The sequence below is a fragment of the Carcharhinus amblyrhynchos genome, chromosome 10, assembly GCF_965287045.1.
Source record: "Carcharhinus amblyrhynchos chromosome 10, sCarAmb.v2.hapA, whole genome shotgun sequence".
In the NCBI taxonomy this organism is placed as follows: Eukaryota; Metazoa; Chordata; class Chondrichthyes; order Carcharhiniformes; family Carcharhinidae; genus Carcharhinus; species Carcharhinus amblyrhynchos.
This window is the reverse complement of record NC_137333.1, coordinates 94,193,586-94,216,128: the sequence shown is the minus strand read 5'-3', so window position 1 is coordinate 94,216,128 and position 22,543 is coordinate 94,193,586. Positions and strand designations below refer to the sequence as shown.

Here is a 22,543-nt window from a genome sequence, read left to right as displayed (position 1 = left end):
TCGAAGAAGTGGGAGGGGGAGGAGGTAGGGGAGAGGCCGATAAACATCTTTGTGGTGGTGCTGGAGGTACTCGCTTGTAGTTCTGAACTCCGTGCCAGCTGAGAGAGACCGACACCACAATAAAAAATATATAAAACCTGTGAAGGATATAAGCAGAGCCATGGAGCCGCCCCGCCGCTGAAGGGGAGAGAGAGTCGGTAACCGGGAGAGGGATTCCTGTGGAAAAAGGCACCGCCATCAGTGGGTGAGGAAAACTCTGCCCCAACCACCAATATTCACACCTCTACATTTCTAGCTCTGTTTATACTGCTTTGTGATTTCCTCTTCATAGTTTGGCGTCTCCTAGACCGCTGCTAATATTATATATATTTATTTTTTAGGGTGAAATGTTGTGGGGGGGGGTGGTGGTGGATAGTGATTGTGAATTTAGGCTCCAGGGTTGGGAAAAGGCCGAGATTCCTCCACCTCTGCCACCCGCCCCCACCTACACGCACCCAGCCAGGACTTTCCTTCTGAAGTAAAGTGCTGGAAAATCCGTGTTTTTCCCCTCAGTTGGAGTTTGGATCCAGTTTGCAGAGTTTGTGAGGCTTGGATTCTTCATTCCCCAGCCACACCTACAGAAACCGGATCACGGTCTGTCTGGAGCCCTGAAACACTGACTCCTCCACAAACTTCAAAACCAAACTCATCTCTTTTCTCAGTCACTTGTTTCTCCCCTCCACCCCGCCTCGATCTGTCTTTCTCTCGCTGTGAGCTGTGTTCAATTATAAAGTTTGGTTGGGGTTATTTTTAAAAAGACTCTTCTTACTCGAGAGCGAAGTAAGACACGACAAGTATTTAGTTAACTTGCGAGTGGGGCAGATCAGCTAAGTCGGGAGAGAATTGAGTGTTTGGGTCTGTCGAGCCCAAGTGCCTCCAATCACTGCAACGTTTGTTTTTCGGAAAAGTCATTTTTCGAGATAAAAAGAGGGAAGTGACATGCTAGCGATGTTAAATAAAAAGAGGAAATGTTTAGTAGGTTGGCCGACATCCAAAAAAATGTTATGGGAGGACCATGGAGACATGGAATATTTGATGAAATGACCCGTTTGAAATGTCAAATTTCAGTTCCTGACTGAACATTTTCGGGTTTTAGTTATACCTCTGGTTTTATGATGAGCTTCCCTCTCTTTCAGAGAAGTGATTGGTTTTGAAATGAAATTCGTCAGAAGTTTAAACACGTCCCTCTTTGTCCACCCGCTTCATAATCTTGCGGCTATTATTTCCCAGCCCACCTGCTCTGGAGCTGGGTTCTTGGAGAGGGAAGTGTTTTTTGTAACGCTTTTAAATGGATGGGATAGCTTAAGTCATGGATTGACTTTGGTCCTCCAGCAATTTGCTGCTGATGTTTGGAAATATCAACAAAAGGTCAGGGAGAAATATTGACTTTTACCAACTCCCTTACTCTATTTTAATTGGTTTGCATAGTGTATCAGATGTGGACCGATGGGTGAGATAATTAATATTTCATATTTGACACTTTGCTGTGTCAAAGGTTGTTAGATTGTAGAGGTGATGAAAAATTGTTTCCCACAGTTAGTACACACAGAATGACAACTTTGAAGGGGTAGCAGTTTTTCAGTTCTGCTTGCTTTTAAGTTGTGATATGTGCGAACATTTCACATGAATTCAGTATACATTTGATGATGACATTGCGGTGATATTGTTTCAGTGAGGGCTTTTACAATTGTTGAGGGTGGTCTTATGGCATTCCTTAAATATTAAGACAGGCTCTTAATTAAGTCAGTTAATTGAGAGTATTTGTGCATTGAGGCAACTTATTTCCACAGAGGCAGATGTGGAAGTTCACACTCATGTTTGTAGCTGAAACTTGCTTATGTGTAAATGCATTGCAAATTGATGTGAGGTTCTGTTTTAAACATCTAACCACAGCTTCTCAAAGTGTCAGCCGTGGCTCAATTGGTAACACTCTTGCCTCTTGAGTCAGAATGTTGTGAGCTCAAGTAACACTCCAGGACTTGAGCACAAAAGGCTGACACTCCAATGCAGCAGTGTTCTGCTTTTAGAGGTGTTGTCTTTCCGGGTCTTCCCTTTTGGGTTATTTTGCTGAAGAGCATGGGAGTTGAACAGATGTCCTCGCTAATGTTAGTCGTTCACACAATGTCACATAAAACTATCTCAGTTGTTTGTGGGACCGTGTCCTGTGCAAATTGGCTGGCATTTTTCCCACATTATCATAGAATAGAATAGAATCTCTACAGTACAGAAGGAAGCTATTTGGCCCATCGAATCTGCACCAACCACAATCCCACCCAGGCCCTATTCCCATCACCCATGCATTTACCCTGCTAATCCCCCTGACACTCAAGTTAATTTACTCTAGCCAATCAACCTAATTCCCACTTCTTTGGACTGTGGGAGGAAACCCACTCAGACACAGAAGAAGTGCAAACTCCACACACAGTGACCCGAGGCTGGAATTGAACCTGGAACCCTGGCGCTGTGAGACAGCAGTGCTAACCATGGTGTCATCATGCCAACAGTAATTACACTTCAAATTAAGAACATAAGAAATAGGTGCAGGAGTAGACCATCCAGCCCTTCGAGCCTGCCCCGCCATTCAGTAAGATCATGGCTGATCTGAAGTGGATCAGTTCCACTTTCCTGCTTTCTCCCCATAACCGTTAATTCCCTTGTCTATCAGAAATCTATCTACCTGTGTCTTAAATATATTCAGCGAGGTAGCCTTCACCACTTCAATGGGCAGAGAATTCCAGAGATTCACCACCTTTGAGTGAAGAAGTCCCACTTCAACTCTGTTCTAAACTGCTCCCCCCCTTTATTTTGAGGCTGTGCCCTCTAGTTCTGCTATCCTTTCTAAGCGGGAAGAATCTCTCTACCTCTACTCTGTCTAGCCCCTTCATTATCTTATATGTCTCTACAAGATCCCCCCTCAGCTTTCTAAACTCTAACAAGTACAGACCCAGTCTATTCAATCTCTCTTCATAGGCCAACCCCCTCATCTCTGGTATCAGCCTGGTGAACCTTCACTGTACTCCCTCCAAGGCCAATATATCCTTTCGTAAATGCGGTGACCAGAACTGCACACAGTACTCCAGCTGCGGCCTCACCAGTGCCCTGTACAGTTGCAGCAAGATCTCCCTGCTTTTATATTCCATCCCCGTTGCTATAAAGGCCAACATTCCATTCACCTTCTTGATCACCTGCTGCACCTGCAGACTGGGTTTTTGCGATTCGTGCACAAGGACCCCCAGGTCCCTCTGCACTGTAGCCTGCTGCAGCTTTTCGCCCTTTAAATAATAATCCCTCCTACTATTATTTCTACCAAAGTGGAGAACCTCACATTTGCTAACGTTATACTCCATCTGCCAGGTCCTCGCCAACTCATTCAGCCTATCCAGATTTCTCTGCAGACTTTGTGTGCCTTCCACGCAATTCGCTTTTCCACTCATCTTCGTATCATCAGCAAATTTCATTACCCTACACTCAGTCCCCTCCTCCAGTTCGTCTATGTAAATGGTAAAACAGTTGAGGCCCCAGCACTGATCCCTGCGGCACTCCACTAGTCACCAACTGCCATCCAGAAAAGCACCCATTGATTCCAACTCTGCTTCCTGTTAAACAACCAATCCTCAATCCACGCTAACGCCTTACCCCCAACTCAGTGCACCCTAACCTTTTGCATCAACCTTTTGTGAGGCACCTTATCAAATGATTCAAATTAGTCCTTTGGCTGTAAAGAATTTTGGGTTCTCCCCTGAGGTCATGAATTTTTTCTTTTACCATCATAAGATGCAAAAATCATAGATAAATTATCAGAATCCTTTTTATACAAACTATCATGTATGTTTATTGGACTGGGAACAGGTCACTGACTGTGGGTCAGTGAGTAGAGGGGTGATAGATGAACAGGACTTGGTGTTGTCAAGGCAGCAGAATTTTGGGTAAGTACAAGTTTATAGAGGATACAATATGGGAGACCAGCAACAGTTGGAGTAAGTTGGAATAATTGCATCTAGAGGAAAAAAAAATACATAAAGATTTCAATTTCTTTTAGTTCCTCCTTTATGCTAGACCCTCTCTCCTAGTACTTCTGGAAGGTTATTTGTGTCCTCAATGAAGACAGTCCAAAGTATTTGTTTAGTTGGTTTGCCATCTCCTTGCCCATTATGAATTCATCTGATTCTTGACCAGTCTCTCTCTCTCGACATCTCTATAAAAGCTTTTGCAGTCAGTTTTTGTTTTCTGCAAGCCTACTCACGTTCTTCTTTTCCTTCTGAATTAAAACCTTTGTCCTCCTGTGCTGCATGTTAAATTTCTCCCAGCTCTCAGGCTTGCTGTTTTTTCTGGCCAACTTATATGCCTTCTCTTTGGCTTTAATTCCAACCCTGATTTCCCTTGTTATGATGTGGAGATGCTGGCATTGGACTGGAGTGAACACAGTAAGAAGTCTCACAGCATCAGGTTAAAGTCCAACAGGTTTATTTGGGGGTACAAGCCACTAGCTTTCGGAGCACTGATCCTTCATCAGGTGAGTGGGCTTTCAGTTCACAAACAGCACATATAAAGACACACTCAATTTACAAAATAATGGTTGGAATGCGAGTCTTTACAGGTAATCAAGTCTTAAAGGTACAGACAATGTGAGTGAAGAGAGGATGAAGCACAAGTTAAAAAGATGTGTATTGTCTCCAGCCAGGGCAGCTAGAGATTTTGCAAGCCTGTGCAAGTTGTGGGGGGGTTACAGATAATGTAACCCAAGATCATGGTTGAGACTGTCCTCATGTGTGCAGAACTTGGCTATCAATCTCTGCTCAGTGACTCTGCATTGTTGTGTGTCGTGAAGATGCCTTGGAGAACGCTTAGCCGAAGATCAGGGGCCAAATGCCCGTGACCTCTAAAGCCTTCCCGAGCAGGAAGAGAGCACTCTTGCCTGGTGATTGTTGAGTAGCGTTCATTCATCCATTGTCATAGCGTCTGCACGGTCTCCCCAATGTACCATGCCTCAGGACATCCTTTCCTGCAGCATATCAGGTAGACCACGTTGGCCGAGTTGTAAGTGTATGTACCATGTATCTGATGGGTGACCATCATCTGCTCACTAACCGTCCACCAGATACATAGTACATACCCTTGCAACTCGGCCAACGTTGTCTACCTGATATCCTGCAAGAAAGGATGTCCTGAGGCATGGTACATTGGGGAGACCATGCAGATGCTGCGACAACAGATGAACGAACACTGCTCGACAATCACCAAGCAAGAGTGTTCTCTTCCTGTTGGGGAACACTTCAGCAGTCACGGGTATTCAGCCTCTGATCTTTGGGTAGGCGTTCTCCAAAGTGGCCTTCACGACACACGACAAGGCAGAGTCGCTGAGCAGAGACTGATAGCCAAGTTCCGCACACGTAAGGACAGCCTCAACCGGGATCTTGGATTCATGGCAAACTATCTGTAACCCCACAGCTTGCCTGGGCTTGCAAAATCTCACTAACTGTCCTGGCTGGAGACAATACACATCTCTTTAACCTGTGCTTAACCCTCTCTCCACTCACATTGTCTGTATCTTTAAGACTTGATTACCTGTAAAGACTCACACTTCAACCATTATTTTGTAAATGGAGTTTGTGTCTTTACATACCCTGTTTGTGAACTGAAATCCCACTCACCTGATGAAGGAGCAGCGCTCTGAAAGCTAGTGGCTTGTGCTACCAAATAAACCTGTTGGACTTCAACCTGGTGTTGTGAGATTTCTTACTGTGTTTTCCCTTGTTAGCCATGGATGAAGCATCTTCCTCTTACTCTTGCATCAGACAGGGTTATATAGTTGTTGAAGTTCACCCATGTGTTCTTGACATGTCTGCCATTGACAACCCCTCAAAAATCCTTTGCCAGCTTATCCTAGCCAATGCACATCTCATTACCAAAATTAGCTTTCCTCAAGTTCAGGATCCTAGTCTCAGACTTAACTGTGTCTCTCCCCATTTTCATGAAGAACTCTATCATACTATGGTCACTCTTCCCCAAAGGATCTCACAGCACAACATTGCTAATTAATCCTCTCTTGTTACACAATACCCAGCCTAGGATGGCCTGCTCCCTAGTTGGTTCTTCAACATATTGGTTGAGAAATCCATCCCTCATACATTCCAAGAAGTCGTCCTCCTTCGCATTGCTACCAATTTGGTGAGGCCAATCGATATGCAAGTTGAATCACCCATAACAACTGCAGTACTCCCACTGCACACATCTCTAATTTCTTGTACATCTGAAGTACCTGCACCTCAATAAATCTGGCTTCTTGACCATGCCTGATTTTAATCGTGTTGGTGGCAGTGCCTTTCGTTGTCTAGTTTCTAAACTCTTGACTGCTCTGTACCTTTCATTGTCTCGATCTTTCTTTCCTCTTTTAGGACATACCTTAATACAACCTACATCTTGAACCACACTTAAAGTCATCAGACCTAATATGTCCTTAAGTGACTCTGTATTGTATCTTGTTTTCTAATGGTTCTTTGAAATACCTTGATGTTTTATTCCATCAAATGTTACATGTAAACACAAATTGTTTTATGTGTATGTCATCTATAGTTGAATATTAGGAGTCTTTTGGCAGACCAGCCTTTTCTATATTTCATGGGGGTGAAGCAGGGGAGGGGACATTGTGTAGAAAGTGATTTGTATTGGCATGTCTCGTTTACCTTTGTACACAGTGTGCTGTTGTGGAGTGCAGCACATCTGTAAAATATGTACCTATTTCTGTAAAGGCACTTGATACAACAATTAATTTTAAACACAAATTGTACCTCAAGGGAGATAGTGATTTTAATTTAGTTGACAAGCAGATGATGAAATGAGTTTGTATACAAATATTGCAAGTTGACTGATTTCTTTTTTAAAAACAAATTATGGAAGCCTAATGTGGCATGAAGCTGAAAATAGCTAGTCATTCAATCAAAAGTTAAATTATAATACTGTACTTGTGATTTGGTAGCGATCATAAAATGTTTTACGAAACAAATGTTTAAAGTCAGTGAAAGTCTAATTTTTAATGGAAAAAAAATTGAACATATTGTGTGTGTAATACAACCTGGCCTATAGAACTACATTCATTCCTTCAGCACTAGCATGTTTGTGTCTACACTGAGTGCACAAGTCCATTTCCCCTCCCATCCTAATTTTACAACTAATAAATGCATGTTTAGAACTATTCTTGTATTATGAATTGGCCTCAATGCATGTTTAGGGTTATATCCATCTTAGAATTTGGCCCTTGGGGTCATGCAGGCCACTTTGCCAAAAATGCATGGGAGTTTGACACTTGCACTCCAAGCAGGCTGTATATGGTGATGGATGAATGGAAGTGGTTCCTTCTGCAAACAGAATGAAGTACAAAGCTGGTTTTAAGCTAGAAGTTGTAACATTTGCTGATGTGAGTTTAAAAACTGCTGTGTGAATAACTGTGAGATCAGGGACCAGCTGCTGGTCTGATCTTGAGAAGCCTGTATGTGAATGCCTCTTTAAAAATTGTAAGAATGGTTTCATTGGTACTAGAAAGACAATGGCCGTGCACTTAAGTGGGCCAAATCAAATCCTGGGTCCAGCAAATTTAATGGATGGAAATGTCAGGTGTTTGGCGGAAGACCAAAATCACTCAGACTATCGGAAGATCTCAGTTCCAAAATTACCAGTTTCCCGTGATTCTTCATCAGACAGCAACATAAACGTGAGCACTTATAAAGGGAGTAGGGGGCGTGAGTATGGTTGGTGGCGTTCTGGCAAATAGGGTCCAGGTGAAGGCTGGGATGAAGGCACTTTATCTAAATGCACAAAGCATTCGGAATAAAATGGATGAGCTGGTGGCGCAGATCAGCACAAATGGATATGATCTGGTGGCCATTAGAGACGTGGCTGCAAGCTGACAGGGACTGGGAGCTGAATGTCCAGGGGTATCAAGTGTGTAGGAAGGATAGGCGGGAGGAAAAAGTGGGGGGGGGCATAGCTCTGCTGATTAAAGATAGCATCAGGGTGGTAGCAAGGGATGATATAGGAACCAAAGAGCAGAAAGTGGAATCGTTGTGGGTGGAGATTAGGAACAGCAAAGCGGGGAAGAAGCTGGTGCGTGTTGTCTATAGGCCCCCAAATAATGATCTGGAGGTGGGGCGGGCTGTTAACGCGCAAAGAAGTGTGGTGTGCAGGAATGGAACGGTGATAATTATGGGGGATTTCAATCTACATATTGATTGGTCGACCCACGTTGGACGCGGTGGGCTCGAGGAGGAGTTCTTGGAATGCTGCCGGGATAGTTTCCTTGAACAGTGTGTGTTGGAGCCGACGAGGGAGCGAGCTATCTTGGATCTGGTGTTATGTAACGAGGCGGGTAGAATTAGGGACCTTGTGGTGAAGGATCTTCTTGGGGAGCGTGATCATTGTATGGTGGAGTTTCTGGTGCAGATGGAGGAGGAGAAAGTGGGTTCCCGGACACGCGTCCTTTGTTTGAACAGAGGGGAGTATGGTAGGATGAGAGAAGAATTGGCGAATGTTGACTGGGGGAGCGCGTTGGAAGGTAGGTCTGCTGAGGAGCAGTGGAGGATCTTTAAGGAGATCTTTCTTGATGCTCAGCAGAAATTTATGCCGATGGTTAAAAAGGACCGTAGGAGGAGAGGTAATAAGCTGTGGATAACGAAGGAGGTGAAGGAAAGTGTTAAATTAAAAGCGGAGGCGTTTAGAGTAGCTAAGAGTAGTGGGCGAGAAGAGGATTGGGAGAGGTTTAAATATCAACAAAGATTGACAAAGAAGTTGATAAAGAAGGGTAGGAGAAACTATGAAGCTGGGCTAGCGCTTAATATAAAAAAGGATAGCAAGAGTTTTTATAAATATATAAAAAGGAAGAGGCTGGCTAGGGTGAACGTTGGACCCTTAGAGGATGAGAGGGGGGCTTCGTGGTAGGGAATGGGGAAATGGCTGAGGCCTTGAATAACTTTTTTGTTTCGGTCTTCACGGAGGAGGACGTGAATAATTTGCCGGGTGTTAGCGATGGAAAGGTGGTAGGACTGGAGGGTCTCAATGACATTATTGTTACTAGAGAGGCGGTGCTCGACAGACTGGAGGGACTGATTGTGGACAAATCCCCAGGACCGGATGGAATGCATCCGAGGGATCTGAAAGAAATGGCGGAGGTGATAGTGGATGCCTTGGTGGTTATTTTCCAAACGTCGCTGGATTCCGGGGAAGTGCCGGAAGATTGGCAAACGGCTAATGTTACGCCGTTGTTTAAGAAGGGTGGCAGGCAAAAGGCGGGGAATTATAGGCCGGTTAGTTTAACATCTGTTGTAGGTAAAATGTTAGAATCCGTTATCAAGGAGGAAATAGCGAGGCATCTTGAGGGGAATTGCTTGATAGAGCAGACGCAGCACGGTTTCGTTAAGGGGAAGTCGTGTCTGACAAATTTACTGGAGTTCTATGAGGATGTGTCTAGGGCGGTGGATAGAGGAGAGCCGGTGGATGTGGTCTGTCTTGATTTTCAGAAGGCGTTTGACAAGGTACCTCACAAGAGGTTATTGCAGAAGGTAAGGGGGCATGAAGTTGGGGGGTAGGGTGTTAGCGTGGATAGAGGATTGGCTGTCTAATAGGAGGCAGAGAGTGGGGGTCAATGGGTGCTATTCACATTGGCGGTTGGTGACTAGTGGAGTGCCCCAGGGGTTGGTGCTGGGGCCTCAGCTATTTACCATTTATATAGATGATCTGGAGGAGGGAACCGAGTGTATGGTGTCGAAATTTGCTGATGACACGAAGATTGGTGGAACGGCAAATTGCGCGGAGGGTGTGGAGAGTCTGCAGTAGGATCTAGATAAGCTGGGCGAATGGGCCAGGAACTGGCAAATGGAATTTAATGTTGGCAAGTGCGAGGTGATCCCCTTTGTTAGGAATAATGGCAGGAAGGACTATTACTTACGTGGCGAAAAACTGCAGCAGGCAACGGTGCAGAGGGACCTCAGGGTCCTTGTGGATGAGTCGCAAAAACCCAGCCTGCAGGTGCAGCAGGTGGTCAGGAAGGCAAATGGGATGCTGGCCTTCATAGCGAGGGGGATTGAATATAGAAGTAGGGAGGTCTTGCTGCAGCTGTACAGGGCACTGGTGAGGCTGCAGCTGGAGTACTGTGTGCAGTTTTGGTTGCCGCACTTACGCAAGGATATTTTGGCCTTGGAGGGAGTGCAGAGGAGGTTTACTAGGCTGATGCCGGAGTTGAGGGGGTTGAGCTATGAGGAGAGGCTGAATAAACTAGGCTTGTACTCGTTAGAGTTTAGAAGAATGAGGGGAGATCTCATTGAGACATATAAGATGATGAATGGGATGGATAGGATAGAGGTGGAGAGACTCTTCCTGCTCAGAAAGGACAGTCGGACTAGGGGGCATAGCCTCAAGATAAAGGGGGGAGTGGTTTAGAACGGAGTTGAGGAGGAACTTCTTCACTCAAAGGGTGGTGAATCTCTGGAATTCTCTGCCCGTTGAAGTGGTGGAGGCTGCATCGCTAAATATTTTTAAGACGCGGGTTGATGGGTTTTTGATAAGCGAGGGGATTAAGGGTTATGGGGAGAGGGCGGGAATGTGGAACCGAGCCATGACAGATCAGCCATGATCTTATTGAATGGCGGGGCAGGCTCGAAGGGCTAGATGGCCTACTCCTGCTCCTATTTCTTATGTTCTTATTATTGCCACATTGGCATGGATGAAATGTCTATGAATTAAGCCCAGCAACATGGATGAAATGTTCATGAATTTCAGTGAGCTGAAACACACCAACTGAACTGTGAAGTGGAGCGTAGTGAAGACAGTTCTAGTGAAACCCGCAGGATGTGAAATGGTGGGATTTACAGTGGTACTAGCCTGCTTGGCCGAAGGGACAAAGTTAAACCCCGTGATGATTTTCAAATGTGAAACCATGCTGAAAATCAAGTTCCCTGCATGAGTTTGTTTGCATGTCCATGACAATGGTTGGATGGATAAGGATGCAGCGAGGTTATGGATTGATGATGTGTAGAATAGATATCTTGTCAACCTATATAAATGCAGCTTATTAATATGGGATATGTACAAATCCCATATTACTGAGATTAAGAGGTGTCTATGAAGAAATAATATGCAAATTTCAGTTATTTCTGATTCAACCTTTGTGTGCCAACATGGCATTGAAAGATTATGTTTGTGCCAATGGTTGGATGACTGATGGAGAAAATACTTTCACAAAGAGTGGTAATTGTGGGATGCTATTAATGCACAGTTATCATATCATTCAAAAAATGTGGAGGGTCCAATCCAGTGAATAGAGGAAGATGATTTGTTATGGAAGAATGGTTATGAAATGAAAAATGCTGCTTCTGATCCAGAGTGGGATTCTTAGCCAAAGAATCAGGATGAATTTAGTAAATGCTTTGCATCAAATGCCAAAGACAATTAATTTGATATGTAAATCATTATAATGGTGGTTTGCATTGTCCTTGTAGAAATATTCATTAAATAATGAAACATTGATTTAATTTGAATTATTGGTATGTTTTCTCACATTGCAAAATGGCAACCAACACTGGCAACTCATATTCTGTTTTCTGTATGTAAGTCAATTTGTATTTGTCAAAGGTTTTTTCAGAGCTTTAAAGATCAACTTGTACATTGTGATCAACAGTTTCACGTTATAATAGCACAGAACAGCTACAATTTTAAACAACTTGATTGTGGAATCGCTGAGCAGGAACTGATAGCCAAGTTCTGCATCTGTGAGGATGGCCTCAACTGGGATCTTTGGTTTATGTCACACTACATGTAACCCCACCATTTGGCCTAAGCTTGCAAAATTCTACTAACTGTCCTGGCTTGAGACAATTCTCTTTAACCTATGATTATCCCTCTCTCCAGTTGCACTGTCTGTACCTGTAAAGACTTGATGACCTGAAAAAGACTTGCATTCCAAACATTATCTTGTCTATATTTGTCTATATCTTTGTCTATATGTGCCATGTTTGTGAAACCTATCTCTCCACTCACCTGTTGAAGGACAGCGCTCTGAAAGTTATTGATTCCAAATAAACCTGTTGGACTTCTTAACTGTGCCACCCAAGTCCAACATCGACATCTCCACATCATACTTAATTATTGTAAGGCAGGTTATACAATTATAACTCTACAGTAAAAGTCAGTGTCATTGAGCTTAGCATTCACTTATATTTGAAAGCAAAGATGAGAATGTTAATGTCAAGATGTTGCTTGAACAGGAGACCATGTCCCTTAAGCGTAAGAGTAATGGGAAAACTGGGACTTGGAGCAAACTAAGACAAGGACAAAGAGCTATATCGCCTATATAGTATTTTGAAAGTGAAGTCACTGTTATGTAAGAAGCTAGATTAACCTCAAAAAATGTTATCTATCTGGCGAGATATTGAATACAACTCACATCCTAAAAATTTAATCAATACTTGGATACTGCAGAACTTGCCTAACTGGAGGGTGGTGGGGAACTGACGCTTAGCTCGGCATTTTTGGTTCAGTATGGGACTAATCTTAAAGAAGCATCTATGATGTAAGAATACTACTTTTTATCAGTTCAGTAAGTGTATACTTATGCATTATTTCATGTGTTGTTCACATGTAATTACTGGGATAGTTTGAATTAAAGTTAATAAATGAATTTAAATGTGTAATTTTCTGTGTCATCTATGCCTCAAATATGATCACCTCGTTTGTTGGTCTAGAGCAAAATAATAAGCACATCAGAAAGGGATGGCTTAATTTTTATAAATCTTTTAAAAGTCTTTCTTATTCTTGTAAAGTATTAGGAATTAGTGGTAAAAAGAAAAAAAGTCCTTTTGCTGCAGAATAATATTCACAGCATTTCTAAGTCACACTTGCAGTTGATACTATGTAAATCACTGATCCTCAACTTGTACTGTTAATGTAACAGTTCTGCTACAGCTGAAGTATAAGCAGCTGTGATTCAACATGTTACTATTTTTGGCTGTTTTTCTCAGTCTATTGCAAAATTTTTTGGTGCCACATCTTAGACAGTTCCTCAGTCCTGAGTTGGTTTGCACTTTATTTTGTATCTTGAATCACCTGCATTTATATTGACCATTCAGGAGTGCAAGATTCTAGGGGGTGGGGGTGATTTTGATATTTAGAAATTTGGAAAAACCTCTGACTAGCTGCAATGAAATTCAATAACAGTAGAAAACCTCCTGTTGTCTGTCGCAGGCATGTGAATAGGTGATAGGCAGGAAGTGGATTGCACAAATCAAAATCAAAGTGCTGAAAATACACAGGTTCACCTATGTCATTTCTTACCTTGGATGTTGATAGGCTTAGGAAATAGGAATGTAGGAACAGAAGGAGGCCATTCAGTCCATTGAGCATCTCTGCCATTCAATATGATCGTGGCTGATTGGAATTTCAATGCCTTTTACACGCACTAACTCCATAGCCCATTAGGTTATTGTTATAAGAAATATATCAATCTCTACCTCAACCATACTCGATGACTGAGCTTCCTCTTTACCCCTCTGGGGTAGAGTTCCAAAAATTCACAATCCTCTTTTGTAAAGAAATCTCTCCCCGTCTCTGTCCGAAGTGGCATCTATTTTAATTTGAATTTGTGCTGCTTGTTCTAGACTCCCCAGTCAAGAGAAACATTTCAACTGAATCTACTGTCTGTTCCTATTGTATGTTTTGAGCATTGCTTTTACTTAAGATTTACAGGGACATCAGTTTTGTTTTAAGACTGAATGAAGTTCTTGCAATGCACATAAAAGAATGACTTTTTAAAAATAACTGCAGCAGTAATAATCAAACCATGCTTGCTTCTGGAAGTCATTATAATAAACCGGCCAATTGAAGCAATTATTTAAAATTAGAATGTTTTAAAATTTGCTTGTAATAGGAAAGGAAGAGGCCATTACTGGTTTAGTTCCCTAGAACAGACCATAAGGGATTCTAAAATGCAAGGAGCTTTGATACAGGAACAAGAAAAGTCCAAGAATCATGAGGAAATGAATAGGCTATACTTATATTTGTGGAAAGAAACTGCCAAACCAAAATGTCATGTAAATATACACATATCACATACGTAGTGTTATAGTTTACTGCATACTGTGGTATTACTTTGCCGTGAGGGGAGAAATATTTTCCAGTCTTTTTTCCTCCTCGCAAAGATCATTCAGCCACTCGCCTATTTTCCAACTCCACGGAATCATGTCTAATCTGTATTTTAACTTCATCTATTGCCCTGGCTTTGTTAGCCTCGATACCCTTTCTCAACAAAAGTCTATCAGTCTCAAACTGGAAATTCTCCATCAATTTAGCCTCAGACCATTTCAGAGGAAACTGTTTATTTATGTTGTGTATAAACACGGAGCCCTAATTTTTAGTTCCCCCTTGTTCTGGTTTCACCAGGGGAAATAGTTTCTCTGTGTCCACTCTAAAATCCTTCAGTCACCTTGAACACCTCAATTAGATCCCTTCTTGTCAATATTCAAGGGAAATTTCTCAAACATAGCCTAGGTAACCAAGAGGTTTTGAAGGCCGTGACTAACACATCAATCTTCTTGCGTATTTTTAATATCCTGGGGTGGAAAAAAAATTGGGTCCTAGAGATTTTTCAATCTTTAATTAGTTTCACCAGCATTTTTGTTTTACTTATAGTTGAGTGATAGTTTTTTTCACGTATTGAGTTATTTTCAGTTTCATTTTAATCTCTGGTACTTTGGCCTCATTCCTCTACTGTGACGGCTGACACAAAGAAGCTATTTAGTTAGTCTACCATTTCCTGACGTCCAATTACAGTATCACCTGTGCATTCCATTAAGGAATGCACATTACACTTAGCAATCCTCTTATGGGGCTGTAGGAGCTGGACCTGGTCATTCATTCCATTGAACCTGCTCCGCCATTCAGTACAATCATGGCTGATCATACACTTTTGTGTCTTTGTCTCCACGCTATCCTCTGTCCCTTTATGCCACTGGTATATTTGTAAAAACCTTAATATAGAGGTGGAAAGACTCTTCCCGCTCAAAAAAGACAATAGGACTAGGGGGCACAGCCTCAAGATAAAAGGGGGGCGGTTTAGAACGGAGTTGAGGAGGAACTTCTTCACTCAAAGGGTGGTGAATCTCTGGAATTCTCTGCCTGTTGAAGTGGTGGAGGCTGCCTCGCTAAATATTTTTAAGACGCGGGTTGATGGGTTTTTGATAGGAGAGGGGATTAAGGGTTATGGGGAGAGGGCGGGAAAGTGGAACTGAGCAGCGACAGATCAGCCATGATCTTATTGAATGGCGGGGCAGGCTCGAAGGGCTGGATGGCCTACTCCTGCTCCTATTTATTATGTTCTTAATATCCTTCATATGCTTTTTCTCATAATCCTCTTTTTTTCAGGTCTTGCTGCTGTTACTGTAGCCCTTTGCTGTGTTTGTCTCTCCTGGCCCACACAATCTCTAATCGAAAAGCAGAATACCGTGATGGAAATTTGAAATGTAAACAGAAAATGCTAGAAATATTCAACAGGTCAGCCAGTATCTGTAGAGAGAGAAAGATAGTTACCATTCAGGTTGATGAAAAATCGTTGATATAAAACATTCTTTTTCTCTCTCCATAGATACTGCCTGAACTGAGTATAACATTTTCTGTTTTACCTCAAACTATATTATTCTTTACCTTTTTATATCAGCCTTTCCTTTTTAAATTTGCACTCAGTTCCCTTGTGGACTCAGTTTATTTAATTACACAAGTATACCCCTTGCCCTTGAGGGAGAATATGCAGGTCCTTTTTTTCCTAATGAATGCATTTTTTACATACTTGCAGCTCTTCATCTGTGGCTTAAAGAACAAAGAATAAAGCAAATTACAGGGCAGGAACAGGCTCTTCGGCCCTCCAAGCCTGCACTGACTATGCTGCCCGACTTAATTAAACCCTCTATCCTTCTGGGGACTATATCCCTCTATTCCTATCTTATTCATGTATTTGTCAAGAAGCCCCTGAGAAGTCACTACTGTATCTGCTTCCGTTACCTCCCCTGGCAACACATTCCAGGCACCCACTATCCTCTAATTTAAAGAAAAATCTGCCTCGTTTATCGCCTTTAAACCTTGTCCCTTGCATCTTAAACTGATGCCCTTCAGTAATGACTCTCCACCCTGGGAAAAAGCTTCTGACTCTCCACTCTGTCCATGTCTCTCATAATCTTGTAGACTTCTATCAGATCGCCCCTCAACGTCAGTCGTTCCAGCTACTTTAATCTATCATGGTCAGTTCTTGCCTCATCCCTCCAAAGTTTAAAATGTTGGCATACAGGATGTGGACATTGCTGGGTAGACCAACATTTATTGTCTATTCCTAATTGCCCACGGGAAGGTGGTACTAAGTGGCCTTGATCTGTCAGCAGTCCATATGGTATAGCCACACCCATATGCTGTTCAGAAGGGAGCTCAATTCTGTATTATGGTCACAGTTAGGTGTTCGCTTGCTGTTTAGATTTTTGGCTAATTCAGGATTATTATTTGTAGGTAAATCTTAAGATTACCTATTCTTTTGGTTCAGGAAAATATTGCAGGGAAAAGTTTGAAAACACTTTAGGAATTGTCTATGTTTGCAATTTGAGCTATTTTGTTTATCCAGTCTGTGAAAATTAAAGTATCTCTTAATAGCTACAAATCTGATTTTGCAACAAGCTTCTTTGATCTCCATGCTTGTGTATCTAATTCCTATCTGGCACAATCCTCACCAAAATCATACATTATTTTCTATTTTACTCTATTCATGTGTTTTCACCACCTGCTCACCCTTACTGAAAGTTCTGCTTTAGGTGTTGCAATATTTTCTCATCAATATTGCGACTTGTCTGTTTCCAATATCTTGTCCTTTCTAAAGATTATCCTCAGCTGTGTTCTGTTTCTAGTCAGGTATTAGTGATTTAAAGCTGAAAAGTTTATTTATTATTAGTCACAAGTAGGCTTACATTTAACACTACAATGAAGTTACTATGAAAATAGCCACCATATCCTACCCTTTTAACTGAATTTTTGCTTATTTTACTTGTTTTATTTTTTGTGCAGATGTGTATAGAAATTTCAGTTTGGCAGAAGACCATGTCCTGATCTTATGTTGCTTAGCTAAGCCATCATGCTGGGATAATGCTGCATTAATAACCTCCAATACCTTTTCCAAAAACTTGTTCACGTGCTACTAGATGCTGTATATTGGCAGACTGCTCATCTTTCTATGAATTTTTCATGAGGGCTGTCACATAATAGTTATAAATGGCAGGAATCCTCGCCTTGTAATTTTTCTCTTAGTCAAGTATTAAAAAAAAATTCTGCATATTCTAATCTTGTTTGTAGTACTACATTAGAAAATAGAAGTTCATGTGCAGAACACTTGTTTTAAATTTTGTAATGCTGGCGTCACATATTTTCAATGACTCTATAGTTTGAGATTGAGCTATTTGTGCAGTCTCATGTAGATGTTGTAAACGGTTAGCCTTTAGGGATCTCCACCGAGTGAGAATAGAGTGTCTCGAATTCCTAGTGTTTTATGTTTATCTTATTAGTGTCACAAGTGGGCTTAAATTAACACTGCAGTGAAGTTACTGTGAAAATCCTCTAGTTGCCACACTCTGCCTGTTCGGGTACATTGAGGGAGTATTCAGCATGGCCGATGCACTTAACTTTCGGACTTTGGGAGGAAACTGGAGCACCCAGAGGAAACCCATGCAGACATGTGGAGAATGTGCAGACTCCACCCAAACCGGAAATCAAACCCAGGTCCCTGGAGCTGTGAGGCAACAGTGTCATCCATTGTGTCGCCCTAGTGCACTAGGTGGTACGCTGATGAGTTTTGATATGTTGTGAGTTTTGCGATGACGCATGCCATAACTTTTTTACCAAATAAACTAAGCGTGATTGCTGTGTAACTGAAATATGAATAGAATGGATGTTTCAACATATGGACACTAAGCACAGACCTGAACTTACAGAATACTGAAAGGCCTGGATAGAGTGGACGTAGGAAAGTAGGAGAGACGAGGATCCAAGGGCACAACCTCAAAATAAAGATGTGGAGATACGTTGGACTGTAGTAGGCACAGTAAGAAATATCTCTACACCAGGTTAAAGTCTAACAAGTTTATTTGGTCGCATGAGCTTTTGGGGCACTGCCCCTACATAAGATGTGAAGAGTTGGGTTCACAAACAGGGCATATAGACACAGACTCAATTACAAGATGATGGTTGGAATGATTTAATCTGATTTATTATTGTCACTTGTATTAACATAGAGTAAAATGTATTGTTTCTTGAGCACTATACAGACAAAGCGTAGAGAAGGAAATGAGTGTGTAGAATATAGTGTTATAGCCATGGCTAAGGTGTAGAGAAAGATCAACTTAATGCAAGGTAAGACTATTCTAAAGTCTGACAGCAGCAGGGAAGAAACTGTTCTTGAGTCAGTTAGTACGTGACCTCAGACTTTTGTAACTTTTTCCCGGTGGAAGAGAACATCCGGGTTCCTTAATTATGTTGGCTGCTTTGTCGAAGTACCGGGAAGTGTGGACAGAGTCAATGGATGGAAGGCTGGTTTGCATGATGGATTGGGCTACATTTACGATCTTCTTTAGTTTGTTGAGGTCTTGGGCAGAGCAGGAGCCATATCAAACCAGAAAGAATGCTTTCTGTCGTGTATCTGTAAATGTTGATGAGGGTCGTAGCTGATATGCCAAATTTCCTGAGTCTTCTGAGAAAGTAGAGATGTTGGTGGGCTTTCTTAACTATAGTGGTAGCATGGGGGGGACCAGGACAGATTGTTGGTGATCCACACCTAAAATCTTGAAGCTCTTACCTCTTTCTACTTCGTCCCTATTGATGTAGACAGGGGCATGTCCTTCTTTACGCTTTCTGAAGTCAATGACAATCTCCTTCGTTATTGCTGCACCAGTTCACCAGATTCTATATCTCATTCCTGTTCTGTCTCATTGTTGTTTGAGATCTGATCCACTACCATGTTGTCAGCAAATTTGAAAATCAAATTGGAGGGGAATTTGGCCACACAGTCATGTGTATAAGGAGTATAATAGGGGGCTGAGAACACAACCTTGTGGGGCACCGGTGTTGAGGATGATCGTGGAGGAGGTATTGATGCCTTACCAATTGTGGTCTGTGAATTAGGAAGTTCAGGATCCAGTCGCATAGTGGCCTGGGCCTTGGCACCTCCCTGAGTTTGGAAATGTTTCATGGGAGTCTTAACAGGTAATCAGGTTTTTGCAGGTGCAGACAATGTGAGTGCAGAAAGGGTTAAGCATAGGTTAAAGAGGTGTGAATTGTCTCATGCCAGGGCAGTTAGTAAGATTTTGCAAGCCCAGGCAAGTCGTGGGGCTACAGATAATGAAATGAACCCAAGATCCCAGTTGAGACTGTCCTTGTATGTGCGGAACTTGGTTATCAGTCTCTGTTCGGTGATTCTGCGTTGTCATAAGGCCACCTTGGAAAAACGCCTACCCGAAGATCAGAGGCTGAATGTCTGTGACTGCTGAAGTGTTCTCCAACAGGAAGGGAACTGTCCTGCCAAGTGATTGTTGAGTGATGTCCATTCATCTGTTGTAGCATCTGCATGGTTTCATCAATGCGCCATGCCTTGGGACATCCTTTCCTGCAGCGTATCAAGTAGACAGCATTGGCCGAGTTGCAAGAATATGTGCTGTGTACCTGGTGGATGGTGTTCTCACGTGAGATGGTGACATCTGTATTAATGATATAGCACATCTTGCAGAGGTTGCTGTGGCAGGGTTGTGTAGTGTCATGGGCACTGTTCTTCTGAAGGCTGGGTAGTTTGCTGCAGACAATGGTCTGTTTGAGGTTGTGCAGGTGTTTGAAGGCAAGTAGTGTGGGTATGGCCTTAGTGAGATGTTCGTCTTCATCGATGACATTCCACCATCAGACTTCTCTCCAGAATGCTTCTGGAGCATTCTCACTATATGCTTCTCTCCCGAATTGGTTGCATTCTTAGATACATGCATCTCTGTCAAGGATGGTCACCTCAGCAGTTCACTATAACGCAAGCCCACAGGTAACCTCACGATGCCCCATTTCTCATACTTCTACCTAAACATGTTAAAGAAGCCGTCCTCCACAGACAAGCCCTCCATGTAAACAGGATCTGCTCAGATGAAGAGGAATGCAACAGAAGCTGAAAGATGCCCTCGTAAGAACAGGATATGGCACTCGACTCATTGATCAACAGTTCCGACGCACCACAGTGGAAAAACTGCACCAACCTCCTCAGAAGACAAACACAGGACAAAGTGGACAGAGTACCCTTTGTCATCCAGTACTTCCCTGGAGTGGAGAAGCTATGACATCATCTTCAGAGCCTTCAACATGTCATCGATGAAGACAAACATCTTGCCAAAGCCACTCCCACACTCCCACACCCCCACTCCTCACCTTCAAGCAATCTCAAACAGACCACTGTTTGCAGCAAACTACCCAGCCTTCAAGAGAACAGTGACCACAACACCACACAACCCTGCCACAACAGCCTCTGCAAGATGTGCCGGATCGTCGACACGGATGCCATCACCTCACCTGAGAACACCATCCACCAGGTACATGGTACATACTTTTGCAACTGGCCAACATTGTCTGCCTGACGCTGCAGAGAAGGATATCCCCTGGCATGGTACATTGATGAAACCATGCAGATGCTATGACAATGGATGAATGGACACCACTCGACAATCACCAGGCAGGAGTGTTCCCTTCCTGTCGGGGAACACTTCAGCAGTCCACGACATTCAGCCTCTGATGTTCTGTTAAACATTCTCCAAGGTGGCCTTCAAGACACACAACAACGCAGAATTGCCGAGCAGAAACCGATAGCCAGATTCTGCACAAGGATGGCCTCAATAGGGATCTTGGTTCACGTCACACTGTCTGTAACCCCCCACGACTTGCTTGGGCTTGCAAAATCTTGCTAACTGCCCTGGCTTGAGACAACTCACACCTCTTAAACCTATGGTTTACCCTCTCACCCCTCACATTGTCTGCATCTGTAAAGACTTGCATTCCAACCATTATCTTGTAATTGAGTCTGTGTTTATATATACCCTGTTTGTGAACGCAACTCTGTACTCACCTGATGAAGGGGCTGTGTTCCAAAAGCTCGTGCTACCAAATAAACCTGTTGGACTTTAACCTGGTGTTGTGAGACCTTTACTCAGAATAAAGAGACGACCCTTTAGAACTGAGTTGGGGAGTAATTTCTTCAGGCAGAGGGTGGTGACCTATGGAATTCATTGCCACAGAAGGCTAGAGGCCAGGTCATTGGGTATTTTTAAAAGAGATATAGGTTCGTGATTGGGTAAGAAGGTCAAAGTTTATGGGAAAAAGGTGAAATGATGGAGTTGAGAAACTTAACAGACAAGATTGAATGGCAGAGCAGACTCGATGGGCTGAATGGCCTATTTCTATATCTTATGGCAGTAGCAGGAGGTGTTGTGGCAGCAAAAATAAATGGAGCAAGAGACAAGGGCCCTCAATACAGAATGTGGTGATGTGTAGTGGTGGCAGGAATAAACAGAACAGGTGACAGTACCCCAGCACGTAAAACGTGAAGCTGAGTGATAGCATATAATCGCCAAAACAAAAATCAAGAACTGAAGTTGCAGGGCAATAGGCCAGTCATTGGTGAGTATTACCATAGTCTTTATTTCACCAAGTGATGCATTGGATTGAAGATATTTAGTTAGTTGTCCAGTAGCTATTTCAACTTTGGTAAACACTTTTTTAACAAATTTAAAATCTAAGTCTGAGTAAGTCTTATGCTTTTCAAAAATTAACCTCTTTATAAAATAAAGTCAGTATAACAGAACTGGCTGGTGAGTACTTAAGTCTTATGCTTATTTCTGTTAAGTCAATTAATAGTCTAATGAATAGAGGCAGGGCACTTTGGTTTGATGCACATCCTGTTCCATGTGGGAACTCAAATTGTATCATATCCTGGTAAACCATGTTTGAGGAGGAACTTCTTCACTCAAAGGGTGGTGAATCTCTGGAATTCTCTGCCCATTGAAGTGGTGGAGGCTGCCTCACTAAATATTTTTAAGACGCGGGTTGATGGGTTTTTGATAAGCGAGGGGATTAAGGGTTATGGGGAGAGGGCGGGAATGTGGAACTGAGTCACGACAGATCAGCCATGATCTTATTGAATGGCGGGGCAGGCTCGAAGGGCTAGATGGCCTACTCCTGCTCCTATTTCTTATGTTCTTATGTTCTTATAAAGTGCAATCAGCAAGAGGAGTTTCCAGCTCCATGTTTCTGCAGTCTGAGCAGCAGCTGGCATTTCTGTGGTGCCTCTAGAGGATGGATAGAGTCACTCTGGATTAAAGCTGTGTAGGTAAAGGCCACTATTGTCTCCAAGCATATCCACCTTGCACCATCTTCCCAGTAAAATAGTATGGATGGCCTGCAATGCCTGACTATCAAACCA

The 22,543-nt window shown here is 42.7% G+C and overlaps 1 protein-coding gene across 2 annotated transcripts in view; it reads left to right on the top strand.

Moving 5' to 3' along the window:
* Window positions 1-22,543, top strand: part of cyfip1 (cytoplasmic FMR1 interacting protein 1) — a 206,499-nt gene continuing 183,956 nt past the window's right edge. Inside the window, exon 1 of one of the 2 annotated variants that reach the window (XM_080197622.1) lies at window positions 1-244. The gene's annotated coding sequence lies outside the window, so the exon portion shown is untranslated. The remainder of the gene's footprint in view (window positions 245-22,543) is intronic. The other variant, XM_080197621.1, reaches the window with a different exon arrangement.